The sequence below is a fragment of the Megalobrama amblycephala genome, unplaced genomic scaffold (assembly GCF_018812025.1).
Source record: "Megalobrama amblycephala isolate DHTTF-2021 unplaced genomic scaffold, ASM1881202v1 scaffold216, whole genome shotgun sequence".
NCBI lineage: Eukaryota > Metazoa > Chordata > Actinopteri > Cypriniformes > Xenocyprididae > Megalobrama > Megalobrama amblycephala.
The window spans coordinates 1,100,443-1,107,673 of record NW_025953338.1 but is presented as its reverse complement, the minus strand read 5'-3'; the positions used below and the strand labels follow the sequence as shown (position 1 = coordinate 1,107,673).

The following is a 7,231-nucleotide window of genomic DNA, read 5'->3' as shown; positions in this document are numbered from 1 at the left end:
TTTCACTGCGGTCAAGCCAGCCGCCACCCAGAAATGAGCGGTCAATCTAGCCGCCCCTATATTTCGGGTTCCGCGCATACACTTGGTATTACGGTAAGACTGTCTGTGAACCGATCTGAACGTGATTTCACATTCATTCATTTATTCAGTCAGTCAGTCAGTCAGTCAATAAAAATAACTAAAAAAAAAATATTTCACAGCTCAATTTCACCTGAAAATGATAGTAAACCTCAAAGCCTGACATTGTATGCTGCTGAATTCCAAAATTAAAGCCCTCCAACACTCATACGCTGTTTTGTCCATACATTGTGAAACTGAATACATTTCACAGAACTATTTTACCTCGTGTGGAGAGGACACCTTATCACAGTGTTAACGGCACCGTTTCAGCAGGATATTCTGATGTTGGATTCCAAAATAAGAGCCCCCCCCCCCCCCCTCCCCAAAACTCATGTTTGTGCTGTTTTGTTCATATTTTCAGAAATTCATAAAAAAATAAAATCCTACTTTCCACAGACTAATTTCACCTCAGCTGGAGAGGACACATTCTCACAGTGTCAACTGCACCGTTTCAGGACATTCTGATGTGGCATTCCAAAATAAGAGCCCCCCAAAACTCATGTTTCTGCAGTTTTGCTCATATTTTCAGAAATTCATAAAAAATAAAATCCTAGTTTCCACAGACTAATTTCACCTCAGCTGGAGAGGACACATTCTCACAGTGTCAACTGCACCGTTTCAGGACATTCTGATGTTGCATTCCAAAATAAGAGACCCCAAAACTCATGTTTCTGCTGTTTTGCTCATATTTTCAGAAATTCATAAAAAATAAAATCCTAGTTTCCACAGACTAATTTCACCTCAGCTGGAGAGGACACATTCTCACAGTGTCAACTGCACCGTTTCAGGACATTCTGATGTGGCATTCCAAAATAAGAGCCCCCTAAAACTCATGTTTCTGCTGTTTTGCTCATATTTTCAGAAATTCATAAAAAATAAAATCCTAGTTTCCACAGACTAATTTCACCTCAGATGGACAGTTCACCTTGTCACAGTGTCAACTGCACCGTTTCAAGACATTCTGATGTTGCATTCCAAAATAAGAGCCCCTCAAAACTCATGTTTCTGCTGTTTTGCTCATATTTTCATATTTTCAGAAATTCATAAAAAATTAAATCCTAGTTTCCACAGACCAATTTCAACTCAGCTGGAGAGGACACCTTCTCACAGTGTCAACTGCACCGTTTCAAGACATTCTGATGTTGCATTCCAAAATACGAGCCCCCCAAAACTCATGTTTCTGCTGTTTTGCTCAAATTTTCAGAAATTCATAAAAAATAAAATCCTAGTTTCCACAGACTAATTTCACCTCAGATGGACAGTTCACCTTGTCACAGTGTCAACTGCACCGTTTCAAGACATTCTGATGTTGCATTCCAAAATAAGAGCCCCTCAAAACTCATGTTTCTGCTGTTTTGCTCATATTTTCATATTTTCAGAAATTCATAAAAAATAAAATCCTAGTTTCCACAGACCAATTTCACCTCAGGTGGAGAGGACACATTCTCACAGTGTCAACTGCACCGTTTCAAGACATTCTGATGTTGCATTCCAAAATAAGAGCCCCCCAAAACTCATGTTTCTGCTGTTTTGCTCATATTTTCAGAAATTCATAAAAAATAAAATCCTAGTTTCCACAGACTAATTTCACCTCAGCTGGAGAGGACACATTCTCACAGTGTCAACTGCACCGTTTCAGGACATTCTGATGTTGCATTCCAAAATAAGAGCCCCTCAAAACTCATGTTTCTGCTGTTTTGCTCAAATTTTCAGAAATTCATAAAAAATAAAATTCTGATAAAATAATAAAATACATTCTGACGTTGTATTCCAAACTGTGTATGAAGTTTGGGGGGCTCTAACTTTGGAATACAAAATCAGAATGTCCTGAAACGATGTAGGTGACACTATGAGAAGGTGTATTCTCCATCTTAGGTGAATTTGTTTTGTGGGAACTAGGACTTTTCTTTTTATGATTTTCTGAATGTATAGACAAAATAGCACATAGATATGAATTTTGGGGGCTTTTATTTTAGAATACAACATCAGAATGTCCTAAAACGGTATAGTTGACACTATGAGCAGGTGTACTGTGCATCTGAGGTGAATTTGGTTTGTGGAAACTAGAACTTTTATTTTTATGATTTTCTAAATGTATAGTCAAAACAGCTGACATGAGTTTTGGGGGGGGGGGGGCTCTTATTTTGTAATACAACATCAGAATGTCCTGAAACAGTGTAGTTGACACTATGAGAAGGTGTACTGTCTATCTGAGGTGAAATTAGTCTGTGGAAACTAAGACTTTTATTTTTATGATTTTCTGAATGTATAGACAAAACAGCGCATGGATATGAAGTTTGGGGGGCTCTTGTTTTAGAATACATCAGAATGTCTTGAAACTGTGTAGTTGACACCGTGACAAGGTGTACTGTGCATCTGAGGTGAATTTGGTTTGTGGAAATTAGAACTTTTATTTTTATGATTTTCTAAATGTATAGTCAAAACAGCTGACATGAGTTTTGGGGGGGGGGGGCTCTTATTTTGGAATAAAACATCAGAATGTCCTGAAACAGTGCAGTTGACACTGTGATAATGTGTACACCCCATCTGACATTAAATTGTTCTGTGGAAACTAGGACTTTTCTTTTAAATGATTTTCTGAATGTATAGACAAAGTGTATATATGAGATTTTGGGGGGCTCCTATTTTGGAATACAACATCAGAATGTCCTGAAACAGTGTAGCTGAAACTGTGAGAAGGTGTACTCTCCAGCTGAGGTGAAATTGATTTGTGGAAACTAGAACTTTTATTTTTATGATTTTCTGAATGTATAGACAAAACAGCCGAAACATGAGTTTTGGGGGGCTCTTATTTTGGAATGCAACATCAGAATGTCTTGAAACAGTGCAGTTGACACTGTGAGAATGTGTCCTCTCCAGCTGAGGTGAAATTAGTCTGTGGAAACTAGGATTTTATTTTTTATGAATTTCTGAAAATTTGAGCAAAAAAGCAGAAACATGAGTTTTGAGGGGCTCTTATTTTGGAATGCAACATCAGAATGTCTTGAAACGGTGCAGTTGACACTGTGACAAGGTGTCCTCTCCAGCTGAGGTGAAATTGGTCTGTGGAAACTAGGATTTTAATTTTTATGAATTTCTGAAAATATGAGCAAAACAGCAGAAACATGAGTTTTGGGGGGCTCTTATTTTGGAATGCCACATCAGAATGTCCTGAAACGGTGCAGTTGACACTGTGAGAATGTGTCCTCTCCAGCTGAGGTGAAATTAGTCTGTGGAAATAAGGATTTTATTTTTTATGAATTTCTGAAAATTTGAGCAAAACAGCAGAAACATGAGTTTTGGGGGGGCTCTTATTTTGGAATGCAACATCAGAATGTCTTGAAACGGTGCAGTTGACACTGTGAGAATGTGTCCTCTCCACGTGAGGTGAAATTATTCTGTGGAAACTAGGATTTTATTTTTTATGAATTTCTGAAAATATGAGCAAAACAGCAGAAACATGAGTTTTGAGGGGCTCTTATTTTGGAATGCAACATCAGAATGTCTTGAAACGGTGCAGTTGACACTGTGAGAATGTGTCCTCTCCAGCTGAGGTGAAATTAGTCTGTGGAAACTAGGATTTTATTTTTTATGAATTTCTGAAAATATGAGCAAAACAGCAGAAACATGAGTTTTGGGGGGGCTCTTATTTTGGAATGCAACATCAGAATGTCTTGAAACGGTGCAGTTGACACTGTGAGAATGTGTCCTCTCCACGTGAGGTGAAATTATTCTGTGGAAACTAGGATTTTATTTTTTATGAATTTCTGAAAATATGAGCAAAACAGCAGAAACATGAGTTTTGAGGGGCTCTTATTTTGGAATGCAACATCAGAATGTCCTGAAACGGTGCAGTTGACACTGTGAGAATGTGTCCTCTCCAGCTGAGGTGAAATTAGTCTGTGGAAACTAGGATTTTATTTTTTATGAATTTCTGAAAATTTGAGCAAAACAGCAGAAACATGAGTTTTGAGGGGCTCTTATTTTGGAATGCAACATCAGAATGTCCTGAAACGGTGCAGTTGACACTGTGAGAATGTGTCCTCTCCAGCTGAGGTGAAATTAGTCTGTGGAAACTAGGATTTTATTTTTTATGAATTTCTGAAAATATGAGCAAAACAGCAGAAACATGAGTTTTGAGGGGCTCTTATTTTGGAATGCAACATCGGAATGCCTTGAAACGGTGCAGTTGACACTGTGAGAATGTGTCCTCTCCAGCTGAGGTGAAATTAGTCTGTGGAAACTAGGATTTTATTTTTTATGAATTTCTGAAAATATGAGCAAAACAGCAGAAACATGAGTTTTGGGGGGGCTCTTATTTTGGAATCCAACATCAGAATATCCTGCTGAAACGGTGCCGTTAACACTGTGATAAGGTGTCCTCTCCACACGAGGTAAAATAGTTCTGTGAAATGTATTCAGTTTCACAATGTATGGACAAAACAGCGTATGAGTGTTGGAGGGCTTTAATTTTGGAATTCAGCAGCATACAATGTCAGGCTTTGAGGTTTACTATCATTTTCAGAGCTGTGAAATATTTTTTTTTAGTTATTTTTATTGACTGACTGACTGACTGAATAAATGAATGAATGTGAAATCACGTTCAGATCGGTTCACAGACAGTCTTACCGTAATACCAAGTGTATGCGCGGACCGCGAAATATAGGGGCGGCTAGATTGACCGCTCATTTCTGGGTGGCGGCTGGCTTGACCGCAGTAAAATTTCGCAGATCAGACTTGTTGCGAACGCAAGTTATTTAAGGTGTTTCAACTGTACCCTATAACCAACTGTACCTGGTCTACCCTACACATTACTCACTAGAGTAATGAGTTAATGCTTACTCTAGCTCTATAGTAAGTCCACTTGAAGGAGTGAATGAACCAACTGAGTGAATTCGGACACTTCTCTGTAAGATTATACTTCTGCACATTTTAATAATGATCACATTTGAGAATAAAACCAACCTGTTTGTTCCTCAGTATCTTCATGTTTCACTCTGAATGTTTCTTCAATCTTCATGTCTTCAGTCTCATCTTTAATAAACTCCATCTTTATGTCTTCGGTCTCATCTTTAATAATTATCTTCATATCTTCAGTTTCCTCTTTAATAAACGCCATCTTTAAGAAGAGAATAATTAACAGATTATGGCCTTAAATGACCTTGTTAGACAAAAACACAAAAAACTAACGCTGCAATTAATAAACTTCATATTTAGGCATTTATGACTGATGAAAACATGATTAGTTAGTTTGTTAGTGTTTGTTGTTCTCGTTCATGTTCACTGTTTGAGCAGCACGTGTCGTGATTCACTGAATCATTTCTCAAAGTGTTTGATTCAATTGACTCGGAGTTGAAAAGTTCAGTTTCTCCATCATGACTCTCCAGAGACTGAACTCGTGTTCACGGTAAACTGATTTATGATACATATATATACAGAGAAATGAGATGCAGTTTTACTGTTTCTCATCAGTGGATATGAGTTTTACTCACACAAATATCCTTCATTACAGTTAGATAAAGAATCACAATGTTACATTTAATAGTAAATAAACTCATTTAACATCACTTGTTTAAAACAAAACACACACCTATAAATCATTGAACTGTTTCTATCGATTAAATTCTTAAAACAAACCTTTCTTCAGTAGAATCACTGCAGATGCAGGAGCGCTGCGCAGTCTTATGACGTCATGTTGTCACTCCAAAATAAAAGTCCTGTTCAGACGCTGCATTGTCTACAATCACAGAAGTGCATTGAAATCTAACTGTTTTACCAGATAATCCTTTTATCAAAATTAAAACAGTGACAAATATTATACAAACAAACATGTTTAAAAGGTTGTATGAGTTCATTCATTAGTCAATATCACTATAAAGTGCCTCTGAGACTGCACAATTTCCAAAATAAAAATCAAGAGATTCTCCATTTAACTTCATATGTTTTGTATTAAGGAGACATTATGCTGTTAGAAATGCATATCGGTCAAGCTCCAGCACTTTTTATAAATTAACTGCAAGCAGGCAATATACAAGCAAACCACAAATACAAATTCAAGTTTAAATACATTCGCATAGTGCATAGTGATTATGAAATGTAGATTTGCAGAAAGATAATGTGTCCCTTTCTCAACATAACCTTTTAGTTAATGGTCAAAGTCTTTTGATGATCATGAAATTACTGCTAAAATATTTATTCCCCAATAAAATATGCCATTTGCACATTCTTTTCTAAATAAAATCTAACAACAAACTTTAAAACAATACTAACTGGCCCTCATTTGTTTATTAATAAATCACACACAATGTTTTATTAGCTTGTTAAAATAATTTGTTTATTTTAAGAAAAGTTGAAGTGGACAAATGCTTTAATGGGTGAACTAGAATAGAACAGGAACATCCGAGAAACTACAGGAAAAACAAGAAACCCTTAAGCAATATAACGATGTCACACTCATGTTCAGGCAGGAAGACTAGACAGACGTATCCAGTTCAAAACAATCCATGATTAATTATTATAATAATGAATGAATGAATGAGGCATTTATATAGTGCTTTCATATGTACTACTGTACACCCAAAGCGCTTTCCAATCATATCAGGGGTCTCTCCTCATCCACCACCAGTGTGCAGCATCCACTTGGATGATGTGACGACAGCCACAGTACAACGGCGCCAGTGCGCTCACCACACACCAGCTGAAGGTGGAGAGGAGAGAGAGTGAAAGAGCCAATTCAATGGATGGGGATTATTAGGAGGCCATGATTGGTATGGGCCTATGGAGGGAATTTGGCCAGGACACCGCGGTTACACCCCTACTCTTTACGAGACGTGCAATGGGATTTTAAATGACCACAGAGAGTCAGGACCTCGGTTTAACGCCTCATCCGAAGGACGGTGCTTGTTACAGTACAGTGTCCCCGTCACTATACTGGGGCATTAGGACCCACACAGACCACAGGGTGAGCACCCCCTGCTGGCCTCACTAACACCTCTTCCAGCAGCTACCTGGTTTTCCCAGGAGGTCTCCCATCCAGGTACTAACCAGGCTCAGCCCTGCTTAGCTTCAGTAGGCAACCGGTCTTGGGCTACAGGGTGATATGGCTGCTGGC

At 38.0% G+C, this 7,231-nt stretch overlaps 1 pseudogene; it reads right to left on the bottom strand.

Annotated features, from left to right (window-relative positions):
• Positions 1-7,114: 7,114 nt before the first annotated feature.
• On the bottom strand, positions 7,115-7,231 carry LOC125260986 (annotated as a pseudogene).